The sequence below is a fragment of the Mesoplodon densirostris genome, chromosome 15, assembly GCF_025265405.1.
Source record: "Mesoplodon densirostris isolate mMesDen1 chromosome 15, mMesDen1 primary haplotype, whole genome shotgun sequence".
Lineage (NCBI taxonomy): Eukaryota > Metazoa > Chordata > Mammalia > Artiodactyla > Ziphiidae > Mesoplodon > Mesoplodon densirostris.
This window is the reverse complement of record NC_082675.1, coordinates 67,533,092-67,550,059: the sequence shown is the minus strand read 5'-3', so window position 1 is coordinate 67,550,059 and position 16,968 is coordinate 67,533,092.

The window sequence follows — 16,968 nt, the reverse complement described above, 5'->3', positions numbered from 1 at the left end:
TGCTAGATGGCTAATAAGTGCCTTTATGAGGATTAGAATCTAGTTCAGTGGCTTAACTTTCTCCCTGTGACACAGTAAGAAATACAGTTTATGTTGTGACTACACACACGCAAAACTGGAAAAAAAGTTTCACCAAACGATTTTTATCTTACTGGGTGAAATGAATTCTGATTTTTCTATTCTGTTTTTTTTTCTATTCTACTTCTTGTTTAAAAAGTTGATGAAGACCCACTGAATTGATTTCATAACCTATCAATGAGTCAATCTGCAGTTCGGAAACACTAGTTGATGTAAGAAGTCACTGAATTTTAAATTTCATCCATATTTAGTTAAAAGTTGAGGGAGTGAATTCAGAAGTTGGTGATCACGAGTAGATGCCTGCTTACCTGCTAGTGTTGTGTACAAAAGTGTGTCAGGGGAGCCATGTGGCCAAAAGGCAGAAAAGTGAGTGATCTCCCATTGACCCTGAAGGAAACTGGGAAATTAAATTCCCCTTTGGCTATTTTCCCATAAACCAGAGATCATCATGATAGGCAATGACTAACATATCTGTCAACACTGAAAACACAAAGACTTTCCCCAGCTAACAAATCTTTAACTGAAGAGTTTATGACATATGCAATTAACTAAGGGCAGACACATCTGAAGGAGTCCCTTGAAGATACACTCAAACCAGAAACTGCTAGTTCTGGAGAAGCTGCCTGATGTTAATGACTCAGATTCTTAGAGTTCTGACTCTCATCTGCTCAAGAAGTGACCACTCCTGCCTTTCTCTCCCCTTCACCTTTATAATTCTCTGGTAGCACCTATGACACCCTATTTCTTATACGTTATGGACTTATAAATCTGTCTCTCTCCTAGATTATAAACTGCCTGTAAACAAAAAAAAATGGTTTCTTCTCCATCTTTATATTCCCAGAATGAGGCACAAAATAAGAGCTTTGTTGATGTTTGTAAAACAACTGAATGATATTGGTTCAAATAGGTGGGAAAGGTATTAATAAGAAAAGTATAGACAGTTAACTTATTGAGGAAAAATAAGTTGCAAAAAAGAAAACTGGACTTTATGAAAAAGATTTTATTTATTTAAAAATTTTATTGAAGTATAGTTGATTTACAATGTGTTAATCTCTGCGAAGCAAAATTTCTTCTACAGCAAAGTGATTCAGTTATACATATATATATTCTTTTTCATATTCTTTTTCATTATGGTTTATCACACGATACTGAATATAGTTCCCTGTGCTATACAGTAGGATCTTGTTTATCCATCCTATATATAACAGTTTGCATCTGCTAATCCCAAACTCCCAAGCCTTCCCTCCTTCACCCCGCCTCCCCCTTGGCAACCACAAGTCTGTTCTCTGAGTCTGTTTCTGCTTCATAGATAGGTTTGGCAGATATATTTTTAATTTTTTGAGGAAACTGCATACTTTTAGGAAGCCCTAAAGTCAAAACTTGTAAGCAGATAAAATCGATGATTCTGCATTCCTATCTTCTTTCAAACAACCAACTTCCAATTAACTAATTTAAAAATCTCATTGATCTTACATAAGTTCAGAAGCACATATACTGAGCAGTGTGAGCTTCCCTTTATTTACCCTCTGGGTATAATGTTGCTACATTTCAAGGCACATCTCCTGAACGTGCTCTGGGACTTCCAAATTTGGAACCATTCCGGGTTGACAAGACCTATTTTGATCGCAGTTGTAAAGTCGTCATGGACTAGAAAAACGCTGTTCTGTTCTACATTCAGCATGTGGTGCTTATTTTGATTTTTACACATTTTAGGTAGAAGAGGAGGGATGCCTGGATGTGTAGGGAGGAGGGAGGAAAAACAAAGAGCTTTATTTAAGATCTTCCAAAAAAGATAAGAGGTTTCCATTCAGTATTTTGAATTTGCTTGCCTAAACTATTTTGGCAAAATTACTCTGCATCATCAAGTCACACCATGAAGACAAACATCTCATCCCGCAGGTCCTTATTGTAAGGAAACAGCAAGAAGAGGGAAGGGTGACTCTTGAATTCCAGTGATTGGGCAGATTCAAGCTTTGGCCATTAAGTTAATTCCAGGATGGATTTCACAAAAGCTCAGGTGGGACCAATACCGAAATAACTGTGATAGACCAAATGTCATTGTATAGAGCAAATGCCATCAGTAGAGCCATGCTAAGGGTCCCAGGCCACTAACTCCTCCAGGACACCATCTCGAGAAGCACTGTAACTGTACACTTAGATGGCCATTTGTGGTGCATGTGTGGTGTTTCCAACAATGAGGGAGTGGTGTGTGTTAGTAATACATAGAGAACGCTGCTTATGAAATTGGCTGCATCCACTTCTATTCCATACCACGTTATCAACACCAGTAAAGAGAAGATCTTGCTGTTGCTTCCCAATCTGAGGAGGGTCACCAGTGAGATTCCTTATTAGGAGCCATTCAATAGTGGTGTCATCCCTGCCAGCCCCAAAAGCCGTGGAGACCTTCACCCAGTGGCCATCTTTTATACAATAAAGAGAGAGCCTAGTTGGTCATGAACAATTTACTCCCCCCCCCAACACCGCCCATGCAAATGAAATTAGTGCTCAGCAAAAGATCCATTTACTTAATCTCTTATTGCATTGAATTAGCTGTTGGGAAATAAGAAAACGCATTTTTTTTAGCAAGCTAACTTATTACAGTTCCTATCTCGCTTCTGTAGAATTAAACTCAAGTGTTGCAAATGCCTCAAACCAATGTTTGCTTTTGTTAAAGCAAAAAGAAGCACTAAATATGTGCTAAAGGTTGTAAAGATTCAGATAAATGGAGGAATCATTTGCAAAAGTCTGCTCTAATGGACTGAATATTTGCATCCTTTCCCAAATCCATATGTTGAAACTTAGTTCCCAATGTGATGGTGTTTGGAGGTGGGGCCTTTGGGGGGTGATTGGGTGAGTGGAGCCCTCAGGAAAGGGATTAGTGCCCCTACAAAGAAGAGCTGAGAGAGAGCTTGCTTCTCTCTCTGCTGTCTGCCATGTGAGGACACAGCAAGAAGACAGCTGTCTGCAAACCAGGAAGCTAGCCCTCATGAGACACCACATCTGCTGGCTCCTTGATCTTGGACTTCACTGCCTCCAGAATTGTGAGAAATAAATGTTTGTTGTTGAGCCACCCAGTCTGCAGTAATTTGTTATAGCAGCCTGAATGGACTAAGACACACACATGTGTAAAGCACTGTGCTGAGTCCCACAGGTTTGGAGTGAGGTCTGCAAAGACTGGAACACAGGCATTGCTTTCCGCAGCCTCCCAACTCTGGGTCAGGGAGATAGGTTCTGATGTAATAATTTGAATACAAGTTGGCTAGTGATAATCTTGTAATCACCTATAATGGAAAAGAATATGAAAAAGAATATTTTACACACACACACACACACACACACACACACACATACATACAACTGAATCACTTTGCTATACACCTGAAACACTGTAAATCAACTATACTTCAATTAGGGAATTCTCTGGTGGTCCAGTAGTTAGGACTCCACGCTTTCACTGCTGTTGCTCAGGTTCAATCCCTGGTCAGGGAACCTAGATTATGCAAGCTGCAGTGTGGCCCAAGAAAACCCCAAAAACCAAACAACAAAACAAACACACAAACAAAAAAATGATACTTTGGGACTTCCCTTGTGGTCCAGTGGTAAAGAATCTGCCTTACAATGCAGGGGACGCGGGTTCGAGCCCTGGTCAGGGAACTAAGATTCCATGTGCCGCAGGCAAATATAAATAAATAAATAATAAATCTTTTTTAAAAAGATACTTCAATTTTAAAAATCAAAAAAAAATTTTTTTTCGCGAGAAGGAAGGATTTATTACTTATAACAAGTAAGGATCTCTCCCAAAGCAGTGTCTCTAAAGAAATCAAAATTATTTTTCAAAAATTGGCTAGTGATAAAGGCCATTGCAGGAGTGCAAGTGCATGGGGAGAAACTGACCAGGCTGTTAGGCCTGGGGAGGCCTTTCAGGGTGGGGTTTGAACAAGACCTGGAAGAAGTGGTTAAACAAGTGGTGGTTACAGGGAGGGTAACCTGGGCATGAAAAATAGACACCGAGTGTAGACATTTTGGGGGGAAGTGACTGAGATAACAGTGAGTGTGTCAGTGAATTGGGAGAAGGACAGCAGAAAGGAAGAGGAGGCCATGTGGGGAGGTCAGGCAGCCAGGTGGCCAGGTAATGCCGTCTGCATTTTGCACACCCCGGAGAGCGGGCGTCTCCTAGAATTTTGTCCTAGGTGTCTCTCTTGCCTTACATTAGTCCTGGCCCTGATTGTACAAAACAAACATCCAGAAGAGCCCTTAGGCTCCCAACCTGTGACCTCTCAGAGGGCAGGGATCATGTATTGATATTTTTATTTGTATATTTATCTTTATATTCCCTATGCCCTCGTGTTGGGCGGAGAGCATGGCACCAAGGAGACTCTCAATAAATGTTTATTGAATGAATAAATATTTGTTTAACGACGCAGTCAGGGCAACCAAGGCAAATGTTGTCAGCAAATAAATACTGGCCTCTAAATAATCAGTCTCCAAACAGAAATTCAGCAAGGTAGAAAGAGTATTTGTTACATTAATGTGTGGAGGGAAGACCTTGCCCTGGAATGAGTTCAGTATTTAAAACTTATTTTCCAATGTGTTGAATGTGTATAACTTGTTCTGATACCCTTAACACTGGATCTGATACCCTTAACACTGGTCTGATACCCTTAACACTGGAACAAATGCATGATTCACAATACAAAACTCCGAAGTAGAAAAAATGTTCTGTAAAATTTATCACATTCAGTGTGCTCTCCTCCTACCTCCGTTCCTGGAGGGAATATTTTTTGAAAGAAATACAAATAGTTCTTTTTTTTTTTTTTTTTTTTCTTTTTTTTTTGCGGTATGCGGGCCTCTCACTGTTGTGGCCTCTCCCGTTGCGGAGCACAGGCTCCGGATGCGCAGGCCCAGCGGCCATGGCTCACGGGCCCAGCCGCTCCGCGGCATATGGGATCCTCCCAGACCGGGGCACGAACCCGTATCCCCTGCATCGGCAGGCGGACTCTTAACCACTGCGCCACCAGGGAGGCCCCAAATAGTTCTTTTTTTAAAAAAATATAAATGTCACTCTATTGTTAGATTTGGGGTTGCTATGTTACTTCATTATACTAAATGTCACTTCTGCTCATCCAAGAACAATCTTTCTTTTCCTTCTCTCTTTTTTTTTTTTTTGAGGGATAACGTATCTGTGGCCCAAATAAACATTCATTTGGGAAAGTGAATTCTTAGCACAAAATTTGTAATAATGAATTCAGCTTTACTTTTATTCTAATAGAGTTTTAAATTCAGGAACAAATAGAAAGGAACAATTAGAACTCTCTTTTCTCTAGCGATCAAAATCAAAGGGAGAAAGACAGCTAATGTCCTTCTTCTACACCCAGTTCGTACTGTAAAGTGAAATAACACACAATTCGTAGCTTTCTACCAGGTCCCTGGGTTTTAAATAATGGGCAACTCTGGAAGCACTGAATTTACTCCCAACTAGAACTGAATTAATAGAAAAAGGTGAGTTAATGATCCTCTTCATCTATGATTAAATATATTCGTTGTCTAACAGATAAATGACTCTAGTATTTGTTTTCAGAAGCACAAATAGAGAGGTGAAAGTGCCCTAAGATGTACAGAGGGCTCTGCCCTCCTGCTTCTCCACCAGCCTTCTCCCTCCTTCCGCTCCTCAGCCCCACTGCTACAAAAAACAAAACAAAGCACTGCAGCTTATTATTATTATTATTATTATTATTATTTGCGGTACGCAGGCCTCTCACCGTTGTGGCCTCTCCCGTGGGATCTTCCCGGACCGGGGCACGAACCCGTGTCACCTGCATCGGCAGGCAGACTCTCAACCACTGCACCACCAGGGAAGCCCTGCAGCTTATTTTTTAATGTGTTCTCTTGGGGGGATGTGCACAGCAATTAAGAAATATGTCTTAGACTTGTTTTATGCTTAAAAGTGCATGAAATAAAAAACACTTGTAACTTTCTATTCTGATAATCCCTGTTGATTTTTTAAATTGAAAGCAATAAATATGTTTGGTAAGAAAAATTCAAACTACACAAAAAGGTATACATCTGAACTAAAAGCTTCCTTCTTCACCCAAATACTCTCCTCCTAGGAGACTCCTGTTAATGATTTCTTGAGTGCCCTATTAGAAAAAAAAAATGGCTACATCAGCACATATTTCTTTTTAAAAATTTACATACATTGATTTATAATATATTCTCCTCTGAACCTCGATTTTTTTACTTAATAATATACCTTGAACATCTCTTTATATCAGCACATATAGATCTACTCTATTTGTTTTATAATACTCCCTAGTATTCCATTGTATAAAGGTACCCTAATTTATTTAAACTGTCCCCTGCTGATGGACATTGCAAGAATTTATTTGATGTTACAAATTATATTTCAATGAACACCTTTTAACATATATCCTGATGTCTTTCTTCATATGTATTTACAAGGTAACCAGGGTTAACGTATACAGTAGCATAGGTTGTACACTGCATAAAGTGCCTCATCTGTGTGGGCACCAATCACTTTGTAGACATCATAACTTTATTTTTTAAATATTATATATATATATTTTTAAAAAGTTTTTATTGGAGTGGAGTTGATTTACAATGTTGTACTAGTTTCAGGTGGATGTCATAACTTTAAATACTTATTATGATACTTTCCTGGCAGATAGACATAAAATGTCTTGAGGAAGGGGTTCTTTTTTCTAATTTGCACAAAATCATCACCGCCCTGGGTGAACCACTATCAACAGAACTGCTGAGTCAAAGGGCACATGCACATGGACTTTTGATAGATATTGTCAAGTTTCCTCCCAAACTTAAGAGCTACAAAATAAAATTCCTAGTGGGTAAAATTGGGTGATTTGCTTGTTACCTACTTTCCCTTCTTTTTAGGGGACGATCTAATGTATACTCTCTTGAAGGAACAGAGACCAGTAGGAGAGAGAAGCAGCTGCTCTAGGCCCAGAGCACCTAAAGTCTGCAGACTTGATTCCTGAACAAATATATGTTGATAAAATTGACTTCTTTTTCTCTTTTCTTTTCTTTTTCTTTCTTTTTTTTTTTGGCTGCACCGCACACACGGCATGCGGAATCTCAGTGGAAGAGCATAGTTTTAACGACTGGACCACCAGGGAAGCCCCTTTTTGTTCTTTCATGGAGGAATTAAATGAACAATATTGGGAAAGGTGCAGGAACGCTGTGATGGAGCTATGGTGGGAGGTCGGTATTGTGGGATAAGGATGGAATTGTTGAAATACATCTGTTGTGGGCCATATGAAAGAGAGCTCTATTACTGTAGTTTTCTCCAGTCCCTCAAGGAAGAGTCAGCTGTCCCAATCATAGCCTGGCTTTCTAATCCAGTACACATTATAGGGCACTTTTGGACATGGATGTACTGTTCTGTTGGTCAAATTGTGCCTGACGTCGTTCTCATTGTCATAAAATGCCTCTACACTTGTCAGTCACTGGAATTCTATTGGATTCTACTGTAAATGCAAAATTGAAGGAAAAGTAAGTGCAATCCTGAGACCGATTCATTGAGGAGGAAGGAACGTGTGAAGCAATGTCCACAGCAAACTGAAAATGGAGACAAGGAAGGTGAGGGATGGGGGGAAGAAACCAAGGTGGGGAAAGGTGAAGGTGGAGAGAAAGGAAGACTATAGAGAGTAAGAATGGCCTGTAGAGGTGAGTGGCCGAACCCTCCAATGACTTTGATTGGTCAAAGCAGGAGAGGAAGCCCAGCCCCCTCAACCAGCTTTGAGACTTTGGGCAAGTCCCCTGCTTACTCTGTCTGCCCTCAGTTTCCCTACTTGTCAAAGAGGCCTGAGAATGACCCCCTTCCTAGGATTGTGGGGTACAACGTGACAAAGAACATGAGAACGCTTGGGGATGTTAAAAGCAGGGACAAGATGACACATGGTCATGTCCGTGGTCTTGATCTGCCTCTCACGGTGCTGTCTATTGATCCAATTCTCTTCCAGGATGAAGCTCGCGGAGCTTTCTCCCCCGGCCCTTGCAGAAACAGGAAACTAACATGAGAATCTTCAAAGTTTGCAAAACAGGATGGCCTGTAATGAATCTCTAGCAACTATCAGGGGCAGAGAGCCTAAAAAGGTGTTATTATGTATTTCCCTCTTGTGATAAAACTCTAATCTGTTTAATGTTTCATCTTCAAGGACAAAATGCAGCTTACAGCCGGGCCCCGAGCTTGTTTAAAGGACAGCGGCGTTCCTGGGGGTAATCACTTTGCCTTTCATCAGGATGAGTTCTGAGGCAGAAGCCTTAGCACCCAGCTCAGGTAAGGCAGCACAGAACATTTTCTGGATTCAACCGATTCTACTAAACCTTGTAGTTCAACACAGTTCATTGATTGCTACAGATTTAACCAGTTGGGCTGGAAAATGTTTATATACGTTTATGGTTAATTTTTGGAAGTAGGGGTGTTGGTGATGGTGTGAATTAATGTCTCAGATAGGAAAGATGTTTAAACTTGAACTTCTTCTTCTTCTTCTTCTTTTTTTACTTTTATTTGCATTTTGTTTAATGCTGAATTTATTCTTGCACCATAAGTTTTTGCTTCTTCAGTTTCTTCTGGGATATCTTTTTTTCTGTGCAACCATCTGCCCTTTTTCAGTAAGGCTCACTGGATGGTGGCAGAGGGAGTTCACGCAGGGGTGAATCGGACCATGAGCTCTGTAAATCCAGAGGCACATCTTGGGGCTTTGTTCACCTGGATGAGCTCAATGCCCAGAGAGAATTGACATCAGAGCACTTAAGTTCAGCATTACTCTCTGCATGTTAAAGCATTTGCAGAAAACACTCAGCACTCTTTAGGGGCCACCAATGCTGTGCCAGCCCTACCGTTTGTCCTGGGCATTCCGCCATCGTGACGATGGAGGGGCACACATTGCTTCTGCAAAGTGACATCTTTCAGAGACTTGGCGGTTTTTTTAGGTATGCACACTTTGGTGGTCTGGGCAGTGAACTTGGAGATTTGAACCTCGATTTGCATGATTCTGTCAGCTTCCTGGGTCAAGTGAGTAGCGAAGCATTTTCAGAGATCGTTACAGGCTATTTACAGAAGACTTTGAAATATATTCTCTCATCCCAGTACTAATAAAGACTGCCAAGTAATATAGTCAGGAAAACAGAAGGCAGGACAGCTGGACGGTGGGCTGGATAAGGAAACAGCTGAGAGCGGCTTTCTGTTCATAGTTTGTAGAACTGGAGAGACCTCACAGGCTCCTGCTTCTCTGTGCCTGAGGGTATTTGAAGAAGAGGGATAAAGCCGGCGCTTCTCCCTGTGGCATCTACTATACTCAAAGATTTGAAACAAAAAGACTGTTGCTTTTATATTAAAATAAACCAGATATGTAGTAGATTGGGAAGCAAACAGGGCGTGGGGGGGTGACGTTTGAGAAGAGCTTCCCAAGGGGTGTCTGCCTGCCACGGGCAGCTCTGGGCTTCCATCGGTGCTGGGGGCTCGTGGAAGAGTCTGGGGAGCACGAGGTCCCCTGGTTCATCCAGGGTCCTCCATCTGGGCCACGCGCCCGTGCTCCTCCTGTCTCCCGGGACGCCTTTGCCTTTCTTCTCTGCCTCTCCCTGCTAAGCCAGTATGCCCAGGTGCTGATGCACCTTCTTTTACGAAGGATATCCTGAGAGACTGCTCTTCGTCACCTCCTTTCCATGGCTCTTACCGAGACCGTATCTCACCTGCGTTCCCAGTGGTCTCCAGAGGGCACAGCGCCACCTGATGCACGCTCTGCCTTGTTGGAAGTAGGATCTCCATAAGCATTTGAAGAACAAGGAACGAATCAATGAGAAGTTGGCATTCCCAATTAGTGGCTCAGCAGACAGCCAATTTGATTTCTTTTTAGAAGTGAAAATCAAGACAGTTTGGCCTGACCTGGGGGTAGTTCCTGAAAGAAGATGAGAGGGAAGAAATTAAAAACCATTCCTTTTAACAGTTTCCTGATGAGACTACGCCCAGGGAGGGGCTTCTGAAAATCCTGACACTAGAGATCAAGCCATGTTGATTGCTGCCGTCGTTTGTCTTCACTTCCCAAGTCTAAATCAAAAGTGAATTGCTGAACTTCCCTGGTGGCACAGTGGTTAAGAATCTGCCTGCGAAAGCAGGGGCCACAGGTTCGAGCCCTGGTCCGGGAAGATCCCACATGCCGCGGAGCAACTAAGCCTGTGCGCCACAACTACTGAGCCTGTGCTGTAGAGCCCGCGAGCCACAACTACTGAGCCCACATGCCACAACTACTGAAGCCTGCACACCTAGAGCCCATGCTCCTCAACAAGAGAAGCCACCCAATGAGAAACCCACGCACCGCAACAAAGAGTAGCCCCCGCTCGCCTCAACTAGGGAAAGCCCGTGCACAGCAACCAAGACCCAACACAGCCATAAATAAATAAATAAATAAATAAATAAATCTATTTAAAAAAAAGTGAATTGCTGATTGATTAATTCTGCCTGTTGCCCTTTTCATCAATAATGCAGACTCAGTAATTACCCTCTTTTGATTTTTTCCAGTGGCATCAGCCCCTGCACTTCTGACAATAAGGAAATATTAATTGAGAGTGAAAACCGAGTTGTTAAACAATAAAATTAAATAATTATGATATGTGAAGGACATCATGTCATCAGCCCATCAATCTGTTGCAATCGAATTATCAGAGAGACTTCCCCTCTCATTCCCAGAAGAACTGTACTGTGTCCTAAGGCCATGTTAGGAGAACCTTTGTTCTTTTGGCATCATGTCCTGGTCTGGATGCTTCCCAAGTTTGTGCTGTGTCTGGGACTCTTTGGGGCTGTTAGCTGTGTCCTTTGTGGGAAGAGTTTAATAGAGCTGAATTTGGATCAATAAGTCTCCTGGGTACCAATTCTGGTTGTGCCCTGATTTTCTCTGTGACCTTAAGCTAACCAGGAAAACTTGTCTGCCCTTTTGTTTTTCCATTTGGCAAGTGAGGAAGACATTATTTCTCTGCAAAATGTCTCAACACCTGAACACAAAGAAACTTTAGACATGAGGGGTTATTAAGAGTCTATCTCTGTGACAAAGTGAGAGAGTGTCATGGACATATATACACTACCAAATGTAAAATAGATAGCTAGTGGGAAGCAGCCACATAGCACAGGGAGATCAGCTCTGTGCTTTGTGACCACCTAGAGGGGTAGGATAGGGAGGGTGGGAGGGAGACGCGAGAGGGAAGGGATATGGGGATATATGTATATGTATAGCTGATTCACTTTGTTATACAGCAGAAACTAACACACCATTGTAAAGCAATTATACTCCAATAAAGATGTTAAAAAAAAAAAGAGAGACTATCTGTTGTATTTCTGTCCATGGTGTGTGTGGGGGGGATTTCAGTCCTGAGTCACCAGTGAGACTTGGCAGAGAATCCTTATACTTGCAGCACAGATTTTATTTCTCCAGCTGCTTCTGTGGCCTGGTTTAATTTTATCTGCTTTTTGGTCATCCTAAGCACTACATGGATTAGTTGAATGCAAGGATATGACCTCCTCAATTTTATTCTCACTCTTGGCAGATAACCCAACTCTGGTCTTATTGAGAAGACGGAGGTGGATTTGGATGAATTGAACTTGCTCATCCTGCTCATTTTCACGCTGATGGATCTCCATATCTGCGGTTGTCTCCCAGTCTCAGATAAAAAGAGGAGGCATCTCTCCCCCTCCTCCCCAGAGCTAACCCTGTCCCCTGTTCCCTCCCTTCAGCTCTTCCTATTTCGCTTTTCACTGCTTGCATTACCCACCTCTTAGGGCTCCCTTGCAACTCTTTTCAAACATGCCTAAGCTTTATTCTATTTTAAAATCACACAACAAAACCGAAATGCCTTTCTTGCTGTCTCTTCTAGTCTATTTATTACCTTCCTTTTGCAACAAGATGCCTCCATTTCCTCTTTCCACATAGCCCCTGAGCTCTGCAGTCTAGCTTCTTTGTTGACTTTTTTTTTTTTTTTGCGGTACGCAGGGCTCTCACTGCTGTGGCCTCTCCCATTGTGGAGCACAGGCTCCGGATGCGCAGGCTCAGCAGCCATGGCTCACGGGCCCAGCTGCTCCGCGGCATGTGGGATCTTCCCGGACCGGGGCACGAACCCGTGTCCCCTGCGTCGGCAGGCGGACTCTCAACCACTGCGCCACCAGGGAAGCCCCTAGCTTCTTTGTTGAAATTGCATTCTCAGTAGTCACCTGGGTGCCCTTGTGCACCCAAAGAGGGCTTTGTTTTAGCCTCATTCTTATTTTCTCAGGGCATTGGTTTTCTATCCCTCTGCTTTTTTCTTCCAACCTTCCACTCTGATATACTTCTCTGGTTTATATTTGCCCACCTGACTCCTAGTTAGATTTCCCAAACTTGCCCACTGCCTAGCATTGTGACTAAGGGTCTAGGTTCTGACATAAGCCTGCCTGTGGGTGATTCTAACTCTGCCACTAATTAACTGTGTGACCTTGGGCAAGGTCATCTCTGTGCCTCAGTTTCCCCATTATGAAAATGAGGATCATAATAAGAGTACTAACATAAGGGTCAAACAAGATAGTCTATGCAGTATTCACCTCAATGTTTGGCACATAGAAATAGTTAATGAACATTATTTATTAGCATAACAATAAGCTCCTAGAGCTTTGAAAATATAACGTTTTCCTTTTAGGACACATTGCCCACATCACCCAACACAGAGCCAGACAATAAATAATTATTGGTAAATAGATTCTCACACTTGGATGGAGAGTCCAGGGAAGGAATGGGGGGGAAGGAAGCTCCCCAAATCTGCAAGTACCCCAGGTTTTTTTGGTTTGGTTTTCCCAATAAATCATTTAAATTGTTGAGAGTTTAAATCAGTCTTTTCAGGTCCTGTGGTGTTTGTTGGGCTGGAAGGGGCATCAACGGTAAAGCTTTGGCTGGTGGTACCCCAGTCAGTCACAATGAAGCTACTTGGCCTGGAGCACAGTGTCCTGTCCTGAGATTAAAAGCTGCTCCAACAGGGATTAGGGAGGGAAGCGCTGCAGCAGCTGCTGGGTACGGAGGCTGCCTGGAACCGGTCCATTGAGTGATGCCGCCATCTAGTGGTCTCACGGGGAACGGTGCTGGGCAGAGCCCTTTCATTCGGTGCAGGGGGAAGGACCTTAGAATTGCAGTCTTTTCTTTAGAAACTGTGGGTGGGACTCGGAATGAGGGACGAATAAGGGGCAAACACAGCATAGGAAAGGAGGAAAAACACCTCAGCATAGTTTGGCGAAGTAAAGGGCCCAAGGGATGCTTATTCCCACCTAGAACAACCTTGTGGGTATCAGAGGACAGTTCCTTCCCCCACTTCAATTCCATCTACATTTTTTTTTTTTTTTTTTCCCTCGTATGAGTCTCTCTTTCCAACACTCTGCGCTGACCCGTTATCCTGAACAGACCCTGCTTCACCTTCTCATTTCCCTTCTTCTATGTTAGGAACTCAGGGCTGGGAAAACTGACCCGACTCATGCCATCTGGCTGCTGCCCCGGAACAGCTGCTCTCCGCGCCGCCCAGGACCTGAGCTTCGGCCAAACCGCGCTTCTTCACCACGTGACCGCCGCAGGTAAGGGCCGGCTGCTGGCTGCGGCGGCCCGGGCTGCGGCGGGAAGAGGCTGAGGTCCACTTGGGTTCCCCAGTCCCTTCTGGAATGTCACTCAGGTCGTTGTATCAGAGAGCTGACGTTCTCTTTGTAAAAATGTACTAGGCAATGTTGATGAAGCCGTTTTTTCTTTTCACAAACTATGTCAATCCATCTATGATCAATAGATGGATTATAGATCGTTATATTAAGATCACTGTATTAAGAGCTTTAGATGGGAGGGGCCTGAAGGGAAGGTACGGATGCTTCAAACTGAAGTGTCTCTGCCGTGTGTCCTTACCTGGTCAGCACGCAGGACACCGTCTAGGAGCTGGATATAGGCTTAGAACATAGTTATGGAAAGTATAGATGTTGGAGTCTGGAACTCTGCTTTGCCACTACTAGCTATTTTACTTTGGGTGAGTTGTTTGTATTACTCTAAGCCCCAGTTTCTCCTCTAAAATGGGCTTAAGTAAACCTGCCTCTCAAGATGATTGTAAAGGTTAAGTGAAGTACAGAAAAGACCTCTTATTTGAGAGATTGGGACTGGACTTTAGAGAGCTTATGGGAGAAGTTGGTTAAAGCAGTGAATCATAAAAAATGATACGTAATACAACATTTTACCTTAAAATATAGAATTTCCCAATCTTTAATGTAGGGCCATGGCCTTTTCTTTGAACATGGATCCTCTAGTGGGCTTTTTTTTTTTTTTTTTTCCGGTACGTGGGCCTCTCACTGCTGTGGCCTCTCCCGTTGCGGAGCACAGGCTCCGGACGCGCAGGCTCAGCGGCCATGGCTCACGGGCCCAGCCGCTCCACGGCACGTGGGATCCTCCCGGACCGGGGCACGAACCGGTGTTCCCTGCATTGGCAGGCAGACTCTCAACCACTGCGCCACCAGGGAAGCCCCTAGTGGGCATTTTTTGATATGTCTCTCTTGCACAAGCCCCACGCATAATGCTTCATCTATGAGTTCTAGTTTTGGTTTCTGTCCATGTAGTGAGACTTTAAAGGCTTCTGGGAAGACGCGTGTAAAACCTCTTTCTGTAAGATCATCCCAATTCCAGTAAATCCTTCCAGATTATTAAGACTGTTTCCAAACTTCCATCCACACGAATCCTGATTGGACAGCAGTTATTTTTAGCAGCTTCCCATTGTTGAATCCTTCCAAAACATTCAATTTTGCTTTCACAGAAACAACTTCCTTTCTTTGTATACTCCTATTTCATCAGTTTCTATAATATTTAAATTTCACAATTACAGTAACAAGTACAGCTGTCATAAACTGATTCTTGGTAAGCCTATGAGGACTGGTGGAGCAGAAGTTAGCAGTGGCTGCTGTCAGCCACAAGCACTGGTCAGTACCGTTGGTGGAGGGCCTGCAGAATACGGTTAACCTGACAAGTTGGTTAAGTAGAGGTCAGCTAAACAGGCTCTCCTGCAGTGTATACAAAATGCTAAGTATAGGGCTTCCCTGGTGGCGCAGTGGTTGAGAGTCTGCCTGCCGATGCAGGGAACACCGGTTCGTGCCCCGGTCCGGGAGGATCCCACATGCCGCGGAGCGGCTGGGCCCGTGAGCCATGGCCGCTGAGCCTGCGCGTCCGGAGCCTGTGCTCCACAACGGGAGAGGCCACAGCAGTGAGAGGCCCGCGTACCGCAAAAAAAAAAAAAAAAAAAAGCTAAGTATAGTGCCTAGTATATACGATACGTGTCCAGTAATAATAGCTACTAATATTATTATCATTAATACCTTCAGTGTTGGAAGGATTGTTACAAATCTAACAGTTTCTTCCCCTCATTTTACAGATAAGATCACAGTATTATGTAATTTTGGCCTTCATAATATAGATTTTGGCTTTAATAAGTTAAAGGATTATTGACGATAAATATAATATTTTGAGTCGGGAGGATTTAAATTTGCAAAGGCATCTGGGAGTCAACATAAAGCACAAAACTCATCTAAGTCACCCCAAATCCATGTCTGTTCAGGAAGACCAGGTAGGACCACAACATGGCAATGGAGACAAGCTGCAGGGTCGTGGTGACAGTGAAACTGTCCCCATCGGGGACAGGGCATTAGCACAGAGAGAAGGACTTCCCAGAGGGGGAGGAATTCATTGAAGAACGTACGCAGGGATGAATGAAACTACAAGCAGAGCCTTGCCTTAGGTGTCCAGGTGTCCTCCCAGACTCAGTCACACTAGACAAGGTACCTGGGAAGCCCAGAGCAACCTGCCAGAAGGAGGACCCAACACTCCCAGCAAAGAACGACTGTGTGGGGGTGCGTGGGTTTGTAGGTGGAGTTATGAACACCTAAGGATTCTTTGAATCCATATACTCTGTTTCTTCGTAGTTTATTTACAACATTCCTCTGAGAGCTCCTGTATTGCAACAGGTTTGTTTGATTGGGTTGGGTCAAAAGGACCTAATTTGCCAGAGAGGAGGAGGGAGGCCGGCAGCAGGGCACTTGGGTGGAGGGAGGCCTTTAAGAAGCTGCAAGCTCAGGAGACACAAAACTCAGGTAAGGGGCTCTGCAGCCCCGAATGAACTTTTCTTCTGTGTTATTCTTTAAGCAAACTTTTTTTTTTTTTTTTTTGCGGTACGCGGACCTCTCACTGTTGTGGCCTCTCCCGCTGCGGAGCACAGGCTCCGGACGCGCAGGCTCAGCGGCCATGGCTCACGGGCCCAGCCGCTCCGCGGCACGTGGGATCCTCCTGGACCGGGGCACAAACCCGTGTCCCCTGCATCAGCAGGCGGACTCTCAACCACTGCGCCATCAGGGAAGCCCCTAAGCAAACTTTTAATTTAAGAATAGTATCCAAGAGGTGTGTACAAATCATAGCCTGTGCAGCTCCATGTGATTTTAATTTTATTTCGAAAGAGAAGTTCAATGTGCTTCACACACATGTGCCCTCCATCCCCAGTTCTCTGCAAAGACACTGACCTATCCCCTCTTGTGCCCTCTGGCCCCAGCTGCTCCTCCCACTTCCGGGATCTCATCTGCCAGTGGCCTCAGGTGAGTGGAGTATGCCACTTCTGGAGGTAGTTAATTTCCTCTGGAGTATTCCGGGGGTTTCTTCTACACCAGTGTGTGTGTGCCGTCACAAGGCACCTTGTAAAAACGGGCAGCGCTCAGGCCCTCCACTCCCTGAGACTCTGATCCCGTAATTATGGAGCAGGCCTGGGGCTTATAACAAGCACTCTGGGGGATCCTGATGTAGGAGGCCCAGCCAAAGAATGCTTTGCTTTCTGTGCGCCAAAGAT